Here is a 20,642-nt window from a genome sequence, read left to right as displayed (position 1 = left end):
GAAACACAGATGCTTCCATCTGAACATGAGGAAAAACTTCTTCACTGTGAGGGTGACAGAGCACTGGAACAGGTTGCCCAGAGAGGTTGTGGAGTCTCCTTCTCTGGAGATATTCAAAACCCACCTGGATGCAATCCTGTGCAATGTGCTCTAGGTGACCCTGCTTGAGCAGGGGGGTTGGACTAGATGATCTCCAGAGGTCCCTTCCAACCTCAGTGATTCCGTGATTCTGTGATTCCATGTCCTACCTGTTTAAGCCACATTTGTTTTTCAGGGTGGAAGGATACTTGAAAGAAGAAGGAAGGCACACAAACATTTGAAATACTACTAGAGAATGAAGACGTGCAGCATGATCAGCCTGCCATTGGGAAGAAAGCCAAACCACCTTAACAGTATAAGGGGATCTTTAAAGAAGATCCTAATCTTGCTGACCATGTAGCCCAGGAGCAGCAAAAGTTGGTGAAAGGGCTGAAGACGAAACCAAAAGCCAAAGTGAGAGCCCCTTTCTGGAAGCAGTGTGGACTTCCACTTGCTTCACACAATTGTTGGAAATGCACCCTCAGTTTGAAATTCCCCACCAAGCCAACAAGGACATGTTATAATCCGTTTCAGATATAAACCAGGCCTCTTAAAAGCACAACTGACAGCTTGAAATAAAGATAGTTTTAAAAATAAAGCTATTTTATTTCCGTTTAGTTGGCTTTCACTATCAACAGGCAGCATCCAGATACAGTTACTGGCCCAGCCCCAGGGAGCACAATCTAGTATTTAAATGGCTTTATTCCACTACTGATGGTGCACTAACCAAAGAAACATTGTACCTTCCTGGCACATACAGGCTTTAACTGTACTTTGGTGAAATTCCACACCCTACCGCAGTTATCCTGGAGAGTACTGTAGTAGCAGGCAAAAGGAGGGCAGATACCCACTGCGTTCAAATTAGCACAGTGACTAGAATTTTGAGTATTAAGTGGGGTATTATTAAAGATGAGGCTGGGCAAGAACACTTCCTCACTCACATACAGCTTCTTCGCTCTGATCCTTCGCATTAAATCTGTTCGGCAGCCTGCTGTCGTGGCAATGAGTAGGAGGTCACAAACTGACAAACTGCATTTTAACCGCAGACCACGTGATGGAAGAAGGTGGTCTGAGATTTGGAGGAAGAAAGCTCCTAATTAAAAATCTGTTTAATAAAGCTTTAAAAAAAATTTTTTTTCAAAAAGCAGGTTTTCCATTTTCCATGTCGAAGTCTGGCTCAGTGCAAAAGTCCCTCATCAGCAGCTTACACTTGACCTTCTAGACACATTGCAACTCCACTAGGCAGCCAAAACAGCTGTATTTTAAAGAAACTGATGATACATGTTAAAACAGAACCTCAGAGCATCAGCAGTAAAGGAGGAGAAAGCATTAAGAAAGAGACAGACAGACACTGGACTTTCCAAAATTGTTGTGTAAAGGCAGCAATCATACTTTTTGTCATGACAGTAAGAAAAGCCGTCTTCTGTCCTGTCGTCTCTTCTTCTCGTATGCTGTCTTCTTCTTAAAAAAAAAAAAAAAGCACAAGACTGCTGGAAACCTTTCTTTCACTGATGTGAAATCTAGTGGCTTCAGAGGAGGTTAATCTTTTCTTCTACTTGCAAAAAAATGATCAATAGTTTAAAAATCCTTCACTTCAAGTATGTCTAGCTTATCAAGCACTAAGGAATTCAACTTTCAGCATTTCCCCATAAAGCAAGTGATTATACTTCAAAATGGAAAGCAACAGAGGCATTTAATGAGAAATCACCCCAAGTCTCAAGATTTTGGCTTAATGTTTCTGTCTATACAAGTTTAGCCCAAGGATATACTACAACAACAGTAGATATACCATTGTATAACAAGCCAGCACCAGACTCGTGATGGAATGGCAATGACCATTCCAGTTTCCAAAAGGGTACCTAATACTGCTATCTCAACACCCAACCTCTCTGAAGAGACCAAATCCCTTCCCAAAAAGTCTCCATGTCATCTTATTCAGCACATTTAGTTAGGTTTTTGCTTTGGATCTTAGAAGGAGGAAGACAAAGAATCAAAGGATAAGCGAATAAATATCAACACAGAAAAGAAACTTTTTAAAGTTATAGTAATTCTTTCTTCGAGCTTATGTTTAAGTTTTTTTGGGCAACACAATCTAGTCCTTTTGGACTGAAAAAAGTCAGAAAAACTAGAGAGATGCAGGATACAAATCCACTTGACAGTGTGGCAGGCCGCACAAGAGACAGTAAATCTACTGCTAAACTCCCAGGGACAGACCAAGCCCTGCATACCACTTGGCTTTCAAGAATCCCTCTGAAGTTAAATATCCACTTCCATCAGCTGAACAAAACATATGCAGTTTCAATTCTCTTCCTGAGGCAGTCACAAGAAAATTATTTTCTTAACTCTCTGGACAAGGAGCTGTGATAAAGAACACCGTGCAGAGATCTCTGTGAGCACCCTGAAAGTATGATTTCTTTTTTATATTCTAATCACAAAGCTACTCAGTCAAGAATTTCTTGAAATGACAGGGCTGGGAAAATGCTGTAGGGCACTGCCTCATGATGACATGACTACAGTACATGTACAGTGAGTCCAGATTTTATTGCAAGCATTGGACTGACTACCTATACAGCAGTAGCATGACATGATCTTGAGGAAGAAGGAAAGAGGAGAAAAACTCTGTCTGCAAAGCATCAATACAATGCATTTCCCTTAAGTACTGCTGTCCAGAGATCTTCACCATCTTTATTACTGCTTGAAAGGGGAAAACAGTTTACAGAAGTCAGATGCTCTTCAGGAGCAGTGCTGATTACCCAATGCTTGTACTCCCCCAAGCCACCAATACTGAACCTGAACTTATGGAACCTGGGAGGATTCATATCTGGTCTTATGTTCTTCTACAGAAAATATGAAGAATATTGATGGCCAGGAGCAGACCTCCAGCACTGGCAGAGCACCCCAGAAAGAGGAATTATACTATCTGTACGCTCTCAAGATTCGCCAAGAGAAAAGGATTGCTGGGAGCAGGACACAAATTAGATTGCGTGTTTTGGTCAGCTGTGGATTGAGCACATCTGGATACAGGATAAAACCTCACATCCTACCTTTCACCACTTTCATTGCTGCTACCCCACCAGTTCTTAGTCTGCCTACTTCATCTTGTTCCCACAATGTGCAACAGATGCATGCAAGTTAAATAGTATTCTAAAACCCCACTTTGAATTTCCTATAATATATACCATAAAGTTAGTTAATACTAAAACCCATATCTTATCTTCATCTGTATGTAATTTAGTTCATAAAAAAACTTTCAAAATGTACTCACCTAAATCTGTTCTGCTAAGCCAATGCATTTCAAAAGCAGAACAATAATATCAAGTCTATACATAAAATATTTTTCTATTCTAAAATATCACATGATCAATAAGAGAGATAAACTTAGCACTCCCTGGGATGATACTGCTTTTCAGCTGTTTACATAAATACTCTGCAACAGTTTCTATATCCACTATCACAAAGACAGAGGCAAATTCTGAAATTATGTGGTTCAGGGAATTTCTTTCAATTTTCCAAGCTTTAAAATAGTTTTAAAGGCAAAATTTTGTAATAAGGATGGCCAACTGTCAGCTTCAGTACCAGCAGCACAAAATTAACAAACACACTTCCAGTTGTGAATTTTCTCTCCTGTTAGCAAAGCCTGATGAATAAGCAACTGCATACTGTTACCAATCTTTCTTAAAATCCAGAGCTGTTGCTTAAAATTACTGTTCTCCAGTAGATCCACTGAATCTATAATTTGCTAAGAACACACCTACGATCTACAGTAAAACAATCGTTTTTCATCATCAAGGAAAAAAAAAATCACAAAATAAAAAAGCTGGCATTTGCAAATCACTTCTTTCTAAAATATTTTAGGATTGGAAAAACAAACCAAAAACTTTGTGAAAAGAAGGACGGAAAGAAACAAAGAGCTCATTTCAAGGATTAGTATGCCTAAGCAAATGTTAAAAAGAGGAAGAAAAAAATTACACAAATAGGTTTTTCAAATAAAAGAAAAACAGACCACATTGTTTTGGAAGACAAAGAAGTGCTCATAATCTTCAAAGGAACGGAGCTCAGCAAAAACTTGTCACATATCCAAAGTCCCCTAAAAAGAATGATATTGCAAGGAGACTATAGAGTGTGTGTGTTTCACTAGTAAAGTAGGTTTCAGTCACAAGAAGTTAAGTAGCATCACTAACATTACTCAAAAATCTTCTAGTTTTACAGTATCAGTCTTTGGCATTATCCCAGTGTCTCTGCATTACAGACGTGTTACATTTTAGCATATGCTAGTGATTTCCCTAGTTTTCATCAAAACCTGCCAACTAGATGCAATAAATGTCCCATGGCCTTGTCCTCACCATTTATTTATACGCATTCAATCTTAAGAGACAACAAGTGTCCTTATTCATAAGGAAAATTTCTGAAGGAAGAATCTTAATTTCTCCACATTTAACCTTGCCTGGTACAAATAAGAAAAGTGTCAGACACAATCATACTACAATCAGAAAATACTAAACAGTTTCTACCTAAGAATTCATCTTTCATCCAAAGGTCACCTTCAGACTACTAAAAACCTGGCAGGCATGACCTACCCATTTCTACTGCTGCCAGAGGACAACACTCACTGGTGATCTGGATAGTCAACAGTCCCGAGTCCTAGAAGATTCAGAGGACTCAGTCTGATATCTCAGAGATCAGTACCTCCAAAGTCTCTATTCTCATATTTTATTGCCTCTCTGCAAGAAGAATGCCATTTTGGACAACAACTGGTTGGACTCTGACACGCCAAACAGAACGAAGTCTTGTTCCCTGTCCTATTTAATTACAAGCTCCATGTTTGCAAGAACCTGCAAGATGCGCTAGTTGTCAATAGTTACCACGGCTGTAAAGAAACCTCAGATAACAAAGAGACCCAGGAAAACTAACTGCACAGTATCTCCCATCTAAGCACCACTATTAGAACTAACATGATCTTACTAGACCATAGCACAGACCAGATCACAGCTGCTGCCAGGAACCAGACAAAAAAAAAGCCAGTATTGGTCCACATGCAGATATGACCTACAGAAAACAGGAATTCTCTTTGAGAAGCAGCTATGAATGGGGATCGTGTGGGGAAGGGGGAACAGCAATTTCACTTTTGAAGCATGGCTCTCTGCTGAAGAATATTTTAAGAAGAGCCCTGTCCTTTCCAGATATTCTAGGACCTGAAGGGAAGATTAAGTACAGGTTCCAGTCTTTGACAGAAGGACCTCATTTCTTGCCCTCTATCACAGAAATAGCTTTTCTTATGCTAACCCTCTCTAAAAGCTACTAAAGCCAATGGGATAATCTACTCCTATTACCGATGCACACCATATCCTGATCCTGAACTGTCGACTGCCTCCCAATATCTTGGGCTAGGAAGCATAGAGACATCCGTGGCTCAGAGGTGGTTCCTGGTGCTTGCACAGCCACACACACTCCCTACCTCCTCTTCACATCCATCTCCATTTCTGAGCCTTCTGATCTCATATTTTCTAGCTTATGAAGACAGAAGAAAATACTAATTAGTCAATACACAACACGTTCACTGTATGTTCCACCATTACTACATTCAGTGGTGAAGAACTAACAGTACTTGCAAGTCTTTTCTTTGTCCCCGTTTCTCTGGGTTTGTCCATCACGCAAAATGGAACAGTCAACAAAGAAAACAGAAAAGGCAAAGCCCTTGGTGTTTTCCCTCCTAAGGTTTCCTGAGTAACATCCACTGAAAGGGAACAACACTGTCTACAACTTCCAACAAAGAAGCTGCTAACAAAACACTATTACAGCCACTGCAACAAGATTGAATTATACTTTGCATAACTAGGAGGCTTGTAAAAAAAATTAACGAGTACTTTGCAGAAGGAAAACTTTATTGCAGCTGAGGAAAAACTGAACTAGCAGGTTTTTCAGGGTTGAAAATCATTAGCCTCTGTAGTCAGAACTAACACAGCCTTGTTTAAGTCGCACTTCAGCACAGAACAGCCAAGCAGAGTTTGTGACAAAACCCCATGACTAGAGTTTTCGTTCTAACCAATTATGGAGTTTCAACTGTTTGAGATCTGGTTGTATATGAGTTCAAAGTTCAATCACTAGTGCAGACAGAACCCAAATCCTTTATTCCATTAAAATCAAGTTTCACCTTACATCCAACACTAAACGCAAGCTGTCATCAAATATGGCATTCTTGCTCCCCTACTCCTTAACCGCATGCTATTGCTACTTCCCTTGAATCAGACTGATGATTGTGCAGCTGCAGAGTGAGTCGGTACAGTGAGCTGACCCAAGAGCAAACTAAATCCTCTAAAACAAAACAGTGAGTCAGTTGAATAAGCTTATCCAGTGGAAAACTATGTGGCTACACAACTGCTAGATCTGACACAAGGGACAGAGATCAAGTTCAGGAGGAGAAGGGGACCTTACGTTTCAGCAGCCACACACCATAACAACATAGGTAAAGTGTGACATTTCACATTTTGTTTTTGCAGGATCTAGTAGGGCAAGACTTGATCAGGCCCTTTGCACTCAAAAAAAAAAAAAATCATTAAACATGCTTTGCAGGTGGTTTTAAAAAAAAACTCACAGGAAAGGACTCTGCCAACAAAGTACCACTGTTATATATATTGTTTCGAGCACAAGTGGGAAAATAGAGACTTGTATCACCCTTACTGAGAAACACTCTTTAATGTCCAGGCTCTTGGATACATGTTAGCATCCAGTAACTTGTAGCGAAAAACACCCTCATACAAAAAAAGCTTGGAAGTGCTTCCTTTCAAACAAAAGAGAAGAATATAATCAACCAGTATCAGGATAGTCTGACTAATGTAGCGTATTTTAATCTAGAATTCAAACCTTCCCCTCAATCATAGAAGTATCTGTTTGTATTCAATTTCAAGCATTATATCTAGAGACTCAAGCTACCCTAAAACAATTTAACCAGCAAGAGTAATCTTTAATGATTTTGTATATGCCACTAAATTTTCAATGCTTTTTTGCTGGTCATCTTTGAATATCACTTTCACAGGGCTAATACACTTCATGTCCACTCTCTCCCTATCAAAAGCCCCAGCTGGAAAAGGCTTTCTTCCTCTGCCAGCTCATTAAGTCACAGCAGTCTCTCCAAGGGGGCAAAGGAGGAAATCCAGACAGACTTATCTAGAAAGACAGGGCTGGGTCACTTGCAAGCTCTTCTTCAGATGGCTCCCTCCACCAAAAATCACAAGGCAAAGCCTCCACTTACCTCAGACTATTACTTTGTACAGTTTCCCCTTCCCTCTGAGGTGAATTCAGGGGTCAGCTAGAAGTCTGGGTGAGCTCAGGGCACATCCATATATATAGGTAAGCAAACAGCTGCAGAGTACGAACTAAACAAGTTACGGATGTTCTCTTCAAAGAACACATGGAAAGGACATATGATCTCAGGCCATACACTGGTTAAGCTATCAATATCGCAAGGGAAAAAAATAATAGTACTTAAGTATCCAAAACATCTCAAATCAGAACTGAAGCACACCATCAAAGCTGCATAGGATATATGACTTTCTTGTACTGTGACTGACTTGTCTCAGAACCGCTACTCCCTGCACATCTAGTGACAATATCAGTAGGACCCTTTCAAAACAGCGTATGCCCGGGGCTACTGCAGTATATATAACACTAGCTATAAGCATCTACCAAAGACACTTCAGGCTTGCAATTTGTCAATAGTACCAACTGCAAGACACAAGGGTTAAAATTTTAAACGAATCACATCCTCATCAATCACGACTGTTACAATCAGTGGTTAGCTATACTCACAAGATGAGCAATACATGAAATTGGGAAAAAAAAAACAGCTTTCTGTCAAATCATAATTTTTTGTTGTTGTTGTTGTTCTGGTATCAATTTGAATCTGATTAGCTGTCCTAATAAGTTTTTAAAAAAGATGCTCAACTGCCACAGGACAGGAAAGAGACAAGTACTTGGGACTGTCAGTTGATCAGTTACTATTAAACTGTAGAAATGCATATTGCGGCTATTCACTCTGATGTAATTACCCTATCAAAACAGCCCCAAAGATTTATTGCAGTTCACATGCGAAAGAGAATGAAAAAGACCGTAGTAAAGAAGATCCAAGTTGAAACCTGGCTACTCCACCTTACAATAAGGAATAGCTTACACAAGCCCTCGCCAGAGTCGAGATAATATTCAGAACGGGGAATTTGCTTCGACCAGGGTTCTTCTAAGCAAGGTGGCACACGGGAAGCAGCAGTCAACGTAGGCAATCTGGCTGCCAAATGGGAGAACACGCTCAAGGCTTGCGTTCTCCCTGCCCCCCTTTCTGCTCCCTCCTGTGCTGCTGAACAGCGCTCGCTTGGAACGGCTTCCCAAAGAATTCTTTGAATAGAAACAGATACAAGCAACAGGACTAAAAATAGCCAAGCAAGAGTTGAGACATTTATGACGTTCTCAAACTGGCGGAAACAAACTCAACTGCATCAAAGAGGGCACCTAGTTAATTCACACTCGAGTTGACAGCTTGGAACAAAGCTGAAAGCATCACCACGAGAAAAGTTGTTCAAAGTTTCAGATGGGAGGTTGGGGGGCATTTAATTTAGACTTGCAACATTTTCAGCAGTTCACAGATTTAAAAAAATTGTTAGATTAGAAGCAATGGGTGATATAAAAGCGAACACTAAGTAACCTAGTAAGGCTGTACCTATAAAGCGTGCTAAAAACATCATTATATCAAATTTTGAATTCTAGTTTCACAGTTTGGCAGCAATAACAAAGAGCTCAGATACCATTCATATATCTGTAGAGAGCCCTACTTATTGAACTAGATAGTCAAGGAAGAAGCACAGTAAGATCACATATTCAGAAAAATAAAAAAAAAAAGTCTCAAAGAAAACATTTCTTTCAGTTAAAAGCAGGATATTCTAGAATATCTTTTTTATAATTTTCCCCAAGATTATGATATTTTTCAAGCTTCATCTCAGGCCACAGAAGAATCCACTAAAATAATAACCTATTTTTTTTTCCCAGTAACATATACCATTCTAAATAAAAAAATTCCAGAAAGAAACAACAGTTTAAGTCAGTATTAAAAGCTACTTCCCTTAACAATCTTAGGCTTTCACTGTGTATAAAATCTTGTTGAAAACCCGTGGCCGCTCGGTTCAGTTTAGTTTTCCAAAGTGAAAACTTACAAGAAACAGTGTTCTTTGCTGAAGCTTTTTGTCAGGTGCTCAGAGAGCAACAGTCACACGAATAGAACAGAACCGGAAAACACGAGAGATCCTTTATTTTTCTGCCAATTCTGGATCGTTCCTTCTATAGCCTTGACCAGTGCTAGTGTTTTGCCTAGTTTTAAACAATGCAAGTTTTATTAACTTCCTTTGACATTAATCTTTGTGTTAACCTGCTTCAGTCAGGAAACTGGGCTTTCTGGTTTTACTCCAAGTCTTCCCACTTGAATTTTGGGGTATCGTTTTCCTCAATATCACAACTCCTCCACTTGGCATCATGCAAAAATTCATGTATTGTTATTCTATCTTTCTAGAATTTTAAATGAGGCCAGCTCTAACATTGATTTAGACCAAAATGATACACAACTATCCAAAGAAATGAATGACTAACAACCTGTACAACTTCAAACATACAACACACTATAAAGGAGTGGGTAAATACAGAGCCCGCCATGGAGAATTTGAATCTAAAAACAGGAATAAAGCGATCCAGACTGTTCTTCCGTGTTTAACATTAACAAAGCAGAACAGAAATTGATCTCCCACTTCCTAGTTTCTTTTATCTTTCTAACRAAAATATGAAAGAGAGACGAGCGGCTCACCTGTAACTTTAAATTGCCCAAGCTTTTAGTGAAATTAATTCAGTATTTATTTTCTCTCCAACTTGCATGAAAAAAAACAAAAAACCTTAAGCTTCTTTTAGATGCACACTCACTATCCACACCCTCCCCCCACATCTTTATCTTTCTTCTGCAAGTCTTGACTGACTTAAGTGTTGTTTGGCTGCCGTGCATTTTGTATTTCCAGCAGAAGGTTGCTGCTCTCCTCCACCACTGTGTCTTTGCAAGCCAGACCAACTTATAATAAAATTGAAAAATACACAAAGAATCAAAATTTTTCAAATGTTTGCAATATCTGAATTACCATGTAAAGATTTTTTTCAAAAACGTCCTTCCTCCTGATAAGCCATTAAGAAATTACATTTCACACGATTTTATTCACTAATTTTCTTAAAGCTTACATGTCACATTGTCATTTTACCTATACTTTTATATTCTGTGGGGTCATTTATTACTATGCTGTATTAAACTAACAGTCACTGATTCCATGCTTCGATATACCGTGCCACTCGACATTAAAACATTCATGTAGAAATTGTCGTAGAAAAAAAACAAAGTTCTAAAACATCCTTAGATATTAGTAGCTACCTGCATATTCTACCAACAGTCTAAAACTCCGAGCTCACCACTGCAAGATCAAGTTACTCACTTCTGTCAGAAAAGGAAATTACACTCTTAATTTTAGTTTCTGAAACAGCTACCTCATATTAATTGCAACATTTCACCCCTAGTGCACAGGTGAATTGCAAGATTGCTTCTGGAACACCCATTTTCATAATTTCAGTGTAAAACTGTAGCAAGAGCATTAAAATGTTACAGGTATCAGTTTTAGAGACCATACTGTACCTATAAAGGCTTCACTGAACAAACACTTTGGTTATATCAATCTTTAAAACCATTTTGGCAGAAGATGTGTTAAAAATAGCAGTTCATTTCTTTTAACAAAAGAGATGCCATAGGTACACAGAAGTCAAGGGATGAGCAAGGGATAGCCAAAATAAAATACTACAAGTTTTAAAACCTGGGTGACAAACTTAAGTGACAGTTTTTTAATCAAAGTTGATCAAACAAATCAAATGCTATTCTACAGATGGCACAATAATTTTCAGTCATTTACAGAATGTTATTAAAAAATTCTAGCACAAACGACTGCTAACCATTCCTGCTGTAAAAAACAAGATAACACTGTAAATAAAGCAAGCAAGCAATGGTACACAAGTTTAAATGCACTACAGTATGATATTTTAAGGTGTTCTCAATTTAACACATGAAAACTGTTACTCAAGTTCAAAGAATACACTGTCCAAAACACAGCATTTTAAGAACTAATATAGGAACAACTCGATTCACTAGAATAGGTGAAAATAAAAATCTTCAACAAGAAAAAAATGCAACTCAGCATGTCTACATGCTTCCTCTGACAAAAACAAGAGCAAACAAACAAACCCCAAACACGTGCAGTTAAGAGGGCATCCTTCACCCAAAGCTGTAATCAGGAGAAAGTAAACTGCTGAAGCTGCTCACTCTCTCATCCTCAGGGCATCAAAGTTTGCAAAACTGCAGGGGTTTATGGTATTTTCTAGAAGAACACAAGCTTCACAACACGTAGCCACTGCCCATTTGGTCCCTCCGTTTTCCCCGTTTCTAAAATCAGAAAAACACTTCTTACCCACCTTTTCGTTGTGCTTTAAAACTCAGAGGCACCAGGCTCTAGTATGACCTTAGTTTTAATATCTTAAAAGAACCTTGCAGCGGAGTCTGAGTTTGACAGTTGTTGTCATGAAAGTTACTGTGAGATCACAGCTACATCACAGGAATTTCTTTCCAGGACGAAATGCAAGAGACTGACAAAAATGTGACATGACAGCTTTCAATATGCTGCATTTAAACTTCACTGAATACATGGATCTGAGAGCAGCAATTTCAAAGAGTAGAATTTTTACTTCTACTTATTCATGAAAGTCCATTCAAAGAGTTACAAATACATCCAAGAAAAATATTCTGTGTACTTTTCAGAAGTTTCATTCCAGAGAAAAGAGGAAGAGAAGGAAAAGGCACATTAAATAGACTATGTTGTTCCCAAAGCCAAAGGCATAAGGCAATTTCCCTTAAACCAATCTAACTCCTCAAATGTTATATATACTATTAATACAAACCAAAAAAATCCTAGAACACAAAACAGTAAGACTAAGGCCTTCTATATCATAGATGATTAGTTAGAATTTAATATATATCACATGCAAGCACATTTGAGAACAAAAGCATTTGTTCAATTAAATTGTCACAATTCCTATCAAATTAAATAAAGGAATAAAACTGAAAGCTTGAGGAAGCCAATGACCTTACGTGAGAAGGAAAACTAGGATTAAACCCAGTGAGTCAAAATCAACCTCACATACTAATGTGAAGCCACAGAAGGCCGGCAACTTAAAAAAAAAACAAACAAACAAACAAACAAAAAACCCCATGCTATTGAAGTTTCAATATGCATGAAATCACAAAATGGAAATTGTTGCTTAAAAGTACAGTTACGTCAATCTAAAATTCTTATGCTGTAAACAAATATTTCTCTGGCTGAATTTTTTCAAAGTTTGAGTTAACTATCCAATTGCAATATAGGACTTGAGTGCTTAAATTCCATTAGCTCCTTCAGAAATTCTAATCTTCATTACCAGAAGCTACCTTTTATCAACACATATATGTACTTTTAAAGCATAATTTTATACTTGCTTTATTGTTATTTCATTCAGTTTGTATTGTAGAAATGTATCGTAACACTTTAGTTAACTTTCAAACTCCTGGAGCTATGATGCTTTGATTTCAAATAAGACTGTAAAATATTCAAGGCATCTTTATAAAGTTCTGGAAAAACACAACTGATGGCACCCTTTCACCATTTTCTTTAACTAGAAATTTGGGTCATTTTAAAAATACATACAACTTCCAAAACTGAGGAGCCAAGGCTAAGTATGGTAAATCAGTATTTTAACAAAATTTGAGACATCCCAGAACTTGCACTGTTTGGAAGATCGATTTGCAACAGCTCCTGGAAAAGCTACACACACCGCTTTTTCCAAATTGGGCTTTAAGATTTCAAGAGAGCAGAACTCTACACTTTCTTACCCATAAAATATCTTCCTACTATAAAACACGAATAATAGAATCATTTTTGTCTTCAGCTGAATGCTTTTGGACTTTAACTATAATAAAATAGTAGAATTTAGACTTACATTTTAGCGATGTTAGTTTTTGAGCTATGTTTATGTGAGGTCATCTGGCAAATAAACTGGGATGTCTGAAGTTTAGATTTTTCAGGAAATATAAGTAGTAGTAATGGTCTCACTATATTAAATAGCAGAGCTAAGTAAATCTCTAAACAGAGCTAACTTTCCCATCCCCAAAATGCCAGGAGATAGCTTATCTCTGTCCCCTTCAACACTTCTCCCTCAAAAAAGAACACCAAGGTTACCTTAAACACTGGGCAATACATTATCCGGTTTATGTTCATATTTAAACTTCTGGAAAAAATGGCAAGTCATCAGCATTGACCTACACATATATGTGAATGCAAAACAAAAATGCATTTATAAAAAATACCAGGAGAAATAGATGCAAAACACGATCTCATAACTTTACAGTTCGTGTTACTGAAGCCCTACTTGCTACACAGCTAGATACTAACAGAGCAACACCCGTTCAAAAGACTGAAATACAGTCACGGTATCAACTAATTCACCACGTAAATTTAACATATGCAAGCGATGCAGAGAACAGATACTCCCTTCCTCCTCTCAAAGTATTCCATTAGGTCTCATCATTCCCAGTGTTATTTCGTTTTGAATCTTCAGTGCAGTTTATCAAAGCAGGAATTTTGTTTGTTTGTTTACAAAGACACACCTAAGGTTCCCCAGCATTAGCAACTTGATTTCTGCTGCTATGAACCAGACTCTGGCTAATTTAAATGAGCAAATAAAAGTAACAACCCATCATATCACTGATCGTGAATACCAAACTCTCCTCCATTTTTCTCTCACCTTGAATCTGACTTATAAGTACCCCCAAGTCACATCCCCCCCTCGCTTGTCCACACTTCACAGGCAGCTCATTTTTTCACTCTCCCCCTACGTACTGCATCGAGACCTATCGTTCAGTCAAAAGAGGGAACATAGTATCAAAGGAACATGCTAACAACTGATCCTGACTTTCCTGTGATACTATGAAGCAACTAGAAGGGGAAGGTTTGCACGCCAGCTTTTCAGTCAGGGTCTCTTGATAAACGGGATATATAACCCTAAAACCAGCTCCTAGTCGCACAGCACGCCTTAAAGTCCTGATAACAACAACAGCTCTAGTTGCTAAACTCTTCTCATTTGTTCTCTCCTACATTCAGTTCCAATCCCAAACGTCTACTTATTTTTGCCAGGCAAGAAAGCTTTTAGTTACCACAGACTGACTCAATGTTCAAAACTTGCTTGTTCTGGCCTGCAAGGTGAGATGCGTCACTCAATAGGTTTTTATGCTCGGTTTTTGCTTAGATATTAAAATCAACTGAAAAGGGATGGTTCTTAGGTCTCTTGCCCTGAATTTCACCATACTTAGGGCAGGCCATTTCATAATTACAGAAACACCATCTTCTATTGATCAGTTATCTTAATACATTTGTTCATTGAGAAAAATAGTTAAAATTATAAATTTTCTCTCTCCTCACTCCCAAGAGGCAAGAATTCAAGAGCACCCCGACCAGCCAGCAGAATCAGCAAGGGAGATAAGTCATACAAATATTTGAGGTAAGTTTTCTAGCAGAAACTAAATCTCTGTTGTTTCTTTTCTGAGGACGGTTCAAAAAGAACTATTCCAGCATTTCTCAGATACAGCATGATTACCTACGAAGGCATTTTAACCATCTAACCTCATTTCAAACTTTCTCTACAGTTTTGTTCTTTTCTTTGCATTTTGCTCATCAAGAATAGGAAAAACAGGCTGATCCATTCCACTTTTAGTTTACCAGGACCTATGTAATTCTGCAAAATTTTCGCTTTAATCTCATTACAAAGTACTTTTAAAAATCATTCTCATGTATAGCGCTTCATAAAGCAAACTACTAAATACGCAGAAGTGCAGTAAGAACTCAGCCTAACCTGCCTTAAACACTACATATACACTAGACCACCATTCAAAATCCATGCAATTTGTAGACAGAACATATATAAGACTTGGGTGGTTTTATCACTGTCAAAAGATTAAATTTTTGACCCTTTTCCCTAACAGAACACACGGATTATATTACAGCCTTCAGTTCTGCTTGAATTCGGATATCCAGTTACTCCATGATTCACATTAAAAATATGAATCTTGCTATATTTTTGCAGCATTTTTTCTAAATGTATATCCAAAAATCCATTCACCTTTCCACCGATCATGAGTCATGAACTACTGCCACCAGCACCCCTCCTAAATTCAATCTTAATCCACCCCCTTCTCAAAGGCATGTAAGAAGACATGACTTTGAGTTTGCCTGAAGGACAACAGACTTGACTATGTAAAATAAAAGGAGAAGGAAGTCTTAGAATTGACAACCTGTTATCAAAAATGCCTCACAAGCAGCTTCATTATGGACAACCCTTAAATTCCAGCATCTTTGCTCAGACAGTCACATAAAGAGAAAGTGAAAGTCTATCATTCCTTCAATTAAATCAAGTAGGATAAAAGTCATTAGGACTTATAATCCAACAACATAATACATCAAAAGAGAAAACTGCAGACAATGAAGACTGTAGTACAGGTATAAAACTCCTTGCAGCAAGGTACTTATTAAGGTGTAGTTTCTTCCATAGCATCCTGCAGCAATTATAATCATAAAGAAGAACTATTCAAGAAAGAATATACGCTTATTTTCCTAAGACACAAAGAAAAGTTCCTGGACACGGCTGCTATCTGGACATCAAGAAGCAGCAAAGAAACCCAACAGGTTGAGGACTTGTATCAGAAACCACAAACACTGAAAAAAACTTTCACATACTCTTTAACTTGCCTCCACCAAGCTCACAACGCTGCTTCAGTCTTCTCTAAACTTAATTTCAGACATCTAGCCCTTGGTATTTATCCCATGTTCAAAACACTCAGAAACTCGTTCAGTGGTTATTGAAAGAAAGGTAAAGCACAAGACTGGGAAGTGTAATTCTGCTGGTTTTAATATTGCTCCTCCCCATTGCGTTTAGGCACCCAAAGTTAACATCTGTAAGTTAGGTCACTGTTATGTCAGTCTAAAAATGGATCACAAGTTAGTGGTCTGAAGAACTTGCGACCAAACCCTGAAAGAGAACACCAGTACCAAAAGATATTGTCCCTTGAGCAGCAGGAGCATGGACCAGAACTTGTCAGTTACAGTAAACGACGTGCTCTGTACACACAGCCCCTCTTCAGAGGAGGATTTGGCACCAGGATTCCTTTCAGATTCACATTGCTGAAATTTATCTAAGATGACCTGCAAGTTTTAAAATCAAGCAAGAAAAGTAAATGCAAGACCTCAAAGAAGAGAGAAAAAAAAAGATCAGGAGTTGCCTCCAAATACAGGAAAACGTGGACAATGTGATCACAGCAGATATCAGTCAAATGTTTACCATTAAACATCCATAATTCAGTTAACATTTAAAATCAAATAGAGCAAACAAAAACGCTTTCAAAAGCCATATGCTCCGTTCTTCGTTATTATATCCACCATTCTCAAAATACCTACTTGACAGAACAAATACAGGAGAAAGAAAATCTTAGTTTTCTTTGCTCAAAAGTAATCTCAATATGGTCTCTAAAGCATCATCCTGCAAACGCCTACTTCTAGAAACAGTATTGTAGGCTTAAGAAACACAACTGAAATGTTCTAGGTAAAACCCTTGCCACACACAGTAAAACTGCAAAAAGACTTCCTCGCTATACAGCTACCACTAAGTATATTTAAGAACATGGTCATAGCTACAGAATTCAAATTTTATACTTTCAATCTCAGGGCTGCCTAACATATTAAGAAAGACTTTTTCTTTTTTTCCATTAAACTAGGTCTAAAAAAATGCAGATCTGATGGCTCAAATCTGGAGGTTAAAAGGAGAATATTTTTGTTTTCTTCATGTAGCTTAGAATTCAAACACTAAGTGATTCTGGAACACAAATTCTGATGAACTAGCACCTCTTGCAGATCTGGAATAAACTCTGTTCCTTGTATGATAAAGAAAGAAAACCATAATGTTCAGAACAGGAGCACTATTTCAGGTGAACCTTCAGTTTGGGGAAAGATCAAAGCTCTCTCAAAATTGGAAACATGTCTTTGTTTTTAATGCAAATTGGTACATTTAACCAGGTTAGTGGCTCCTCCAAGCTAATCTGTTGGAAGACTGATTTAAGAAGGTGGAGAGGGAGGGGAAAAAGCTTGATGAGTTTACCTTCCAAAGAAGCCACAGTATCTCCCAGCTTTCACGAAGACAGCCAGACAAAAGAAAATTTCAGGAGAACTGAGAGTAGAAACAACTCCATCCAAGGGAACAATGCACAGAGTTGTTCACATAATCTACCTTGCAAGTTTTATAAACTATAGAGAACATAAAACAACACGCTCAGCAAAAGAGTTGTGAAGTAGTAAAAGCAAGCTGAGCAAGCCATGGGATCCTAAGCATAAGGCTGTATCACCTTTAATCTACCTGGTAAATCCAGGGCTGCATCTTGTCTTTAGTCACTCACAGTATTGAGAACTAATGGAGAGGAGAAAGCTGAAGATACCCTACTACTAAGCAGGCTGTAAGAGCCTCCCCAGGTGAACCAGCAGTTCTGACAGTTAGCTGGCCAAAATTAAACAGTGTGCGCTTTCATGCTAGAGCAAAATGGAGAAACTTTTTGTACAATTTTTGAAAAATTATGAACTTTAAGTAATTGTAAAGGAGCTACCTCACAACTTTTCATTACAGCTCTCACTATAAGGAACATAACTTTTTTAGGGAAGTTATATGAAAAACAATACAAGTCCAAACCAGGTCTTCTCTGAAAAACAAATTTCTAATGGGCTACAAATGAGCAGATTGTATCAGAAAAAAACAAAATCCAGCAAAACACTATCACAAAAAAAAAAGTACTGAAGTGGATACTACTTGTATTTCCGTTCAATAGTTTTGAAGTATACAGATACATCACCAGGAGAGTTTCATTAATCTGTTCTCTTATAAGGGGGAAAAGTCACTTGGCTTCTCTTTTACCAAGGTCATGCAAGGCTGTTGCAAATCTGAGAGCAAAACAAAGTTCTTCAGCACCCTGCTCCTGTGCTTTAACTAAATAAAAATCAAAGATAAATTAATAAAAGATATATATTTGCATCCCTATTCTCTCATGAAAGCCCTGTTCCAAGTACTGGTAATAAATGTTACTGAAGTCACTAATAAACATTACTATTAACACTAATTATTAATAGAATATTAATATTCTATGATACATATATTTCTCAAGCACTATTAATTATGCTGCTATGACTAGTATCACTAGGAGACACTAGCAAGAGATATAAAACATACCAAAAACTGTATTTTATTGGGAAAACATCACTAAAAATAAAAGTCAGTGGAAAAAAATATAAAACACCAAAAATTACTTCTAAGTTCCAAAAGAACAGGTTAAAAATGGGAGAACTGAAAAAGGGGGAAAAAAAAAGATTCTGGTAATTGACAATTGATTTTTCTTTGGGGTTTCTCCTTAGCTTCCTTAGGTTTTAGTGATACGTCTGTTAACTTCAAAGTCACCTAGAATGGTTAAATCCTTTCTCAATTCATGGCAGCAGGATCCTTTTTGAGGGCTGGCCAAAACAATGCAAATGAAACAGCCTTAATTTCTGAATTTCCATACCTTTGCTTTTATTACTATAAAAAAATTAAATCAATACTCTGATAGAACTGCAACTAGAAAAAGCAGAATCAAGTTTTCCTACTATTCCCTGTCCCCCCTTTAAGTTACCAAATGTTGTTGAGCTTATAAACACAATGCATGCTCACTTCCCAGAGTGTACATCAGAATTTGTTTACACCAGTTAATCCAGTCTCTCCACATAACACTCTAGGAGCTCCAAAACATCATCAATGCTGCAAACTGATTTAGCCTTGCTTGCTTTAAAGTTACCTAGTGTAAGGTTAAAAATAAAATCTTTAAACAAGTTAGGTCAAACCACCACACAAAGATCAGGCTCAGGTATAAATACTGAGTCAGTCAGGTAGGAATCCAAACCCAGATTCCACTAGAGAATATGATATTACCAAGGGAATTGCTAAAAGGACCTGGTAAATATTAGAAAAAACAAGGCCTTCAAAAGGCTAAGTTGATGCTGTTTGTTGTGAAGGGCTCCATTTCAATGGAAAGTGCTGCTCCTCTAGGCCTGCACATCCTCCCCCTCCCTTTCCTTCACTCACATCCAGCTCCAATTTCTCTCCTTGAAAAAAACAGCTGCTCTCACGCCAGGAAGGCCCCTCCATTTCACCAGCCACCACCATCCCGGAGGCTATTGCCCTGATCTGCTGCTTTATTATAAGCATTCATCATTTACTCAAATTGAGATGACTAGGGACTGAATGCTGCTTGGTGGCAAGAGAACAAGTGGGCTGGCCCTTGTGAGCTTCCCCTTACATAGCTCAACACAAACCCCTTAGTTTCTGTTTCACAAGACTGTACGTTCCTTTGAACATAATCAAGAGGGCTCTGCATGTCCACACGCCTAAAAGAGAGAAGCTTCAAACCCGGTTCACCCTGATCTACTCCCAGGCAGTACTGAACAGCATTACAGACATTTCATGACATTTTTTAATTCCATTTAACATCGCAGAGTTCAGATCCTTGCAACTGGACTTGAAGGGGAAACAAATCCCTTTCCACACACAGTTTCTTGTGTGTTTCTACCAGTTCCCTTTCCTGCTGTGATTTCCTTCAGCAACAACAGCAAACACAGAAGAGCTTGCTTTCTTAAATGTAAATAAGCAAGCCCAACAGCAAAGCCCTGCCCTGACACAATTCTCAGCAACTACACATAATCAGGGGTAAGGAAAGACTAGGTAGAGGAGGTTAACAGAGAGAACAGCTCATTCACAGTCATGTCCTCAAGTAACCTGCTGTTGGGCTCTTGTTGTTAGCAAATTCTATGTAGCTGCAACTGTGATCGTGACACGGCTGCCCTGCCCCCCTTACCGGAGAGGAAGCACGCAGGAAGGAGATGAGGAAAGACAACATGGAAGTAAAGCTATACACAATATACAAATCAATAGTTATTCACCCACTTGTTCCTTTCCTGGGCTGTCACAGCTCTCCTTGGCCCTGCTTCAGGATTAGGAAGAAACCTGAAGGCACACCCCCTCCACCAATGCTGCTCTCCTCGCAGGGGTCCGGGTGCAACCCCCTTTTCTCACACACCCGAGTCCTCCTTTCTCCCCCCCCCCCTTCGCCCGTAGAGAGCAAGGAGAGGCACGAACCAGGCAGGAGAGAAAACCCGAGGCCTCTTCTATAACGCGAAGAGAAACAAGGAGGGGGAGGAGAGAAGCAGCAGAAACCCCCGCCTCAGCAGAAAGGGTGCCAGAAGTGAAGAGGGAGGAAAGCAAAGGTGCCTCGCTCACAGCAGCCAAGGAGGGGAGCGGGGGGGGCGGCAGCTCCTCGCCCCTCTGCGAGGGGGATAAAGCAAACCGCCGCGGCCCGGCCC

General features: G+C 38.6%; 1 protein-coding gene across 1 annotated transcript in view; it reads right to left on the bottom strand.

Moving 5' to 3' along the window:
* The window catches only part of UBAP2 (ubiquitin associated protein 2), an 81,719-nt gene extending 61,077 nt beyond the window's left edge, over positions 1-20,642 (bottom strand). The window contains exon 1 of the mRNA XM_026083715.1: positions 20,227-20,642. The gene's annotated coding sequence lies outside the window, so the exon portion shown is untranslated. The remainder of the gene's footprint in view (positions 1-20,226) is intronic.

The sequence above is a fragment of the Apteryx rowi genome, unplaced genomic scaffold (assembly GCF_003343035.1).
Source record: "Apteryx rowi isolate R43461 unplaced genomic scaffold, aptRow1 scaffold_612, whole genome shotgun sequence".
NCBI classification, from domain to species: domain Eukaryota; kingdom Metazoa; phylum Chordata; class Aves; order Apterygiformes; family Apterygidae; genus Apteryx; species Apteryx rowi.
The sequence above is the reverse complement of the archived record's forward strand: the minus strand, read 5'-3'. Positions and strand labels throughout refer to the sequence as shown.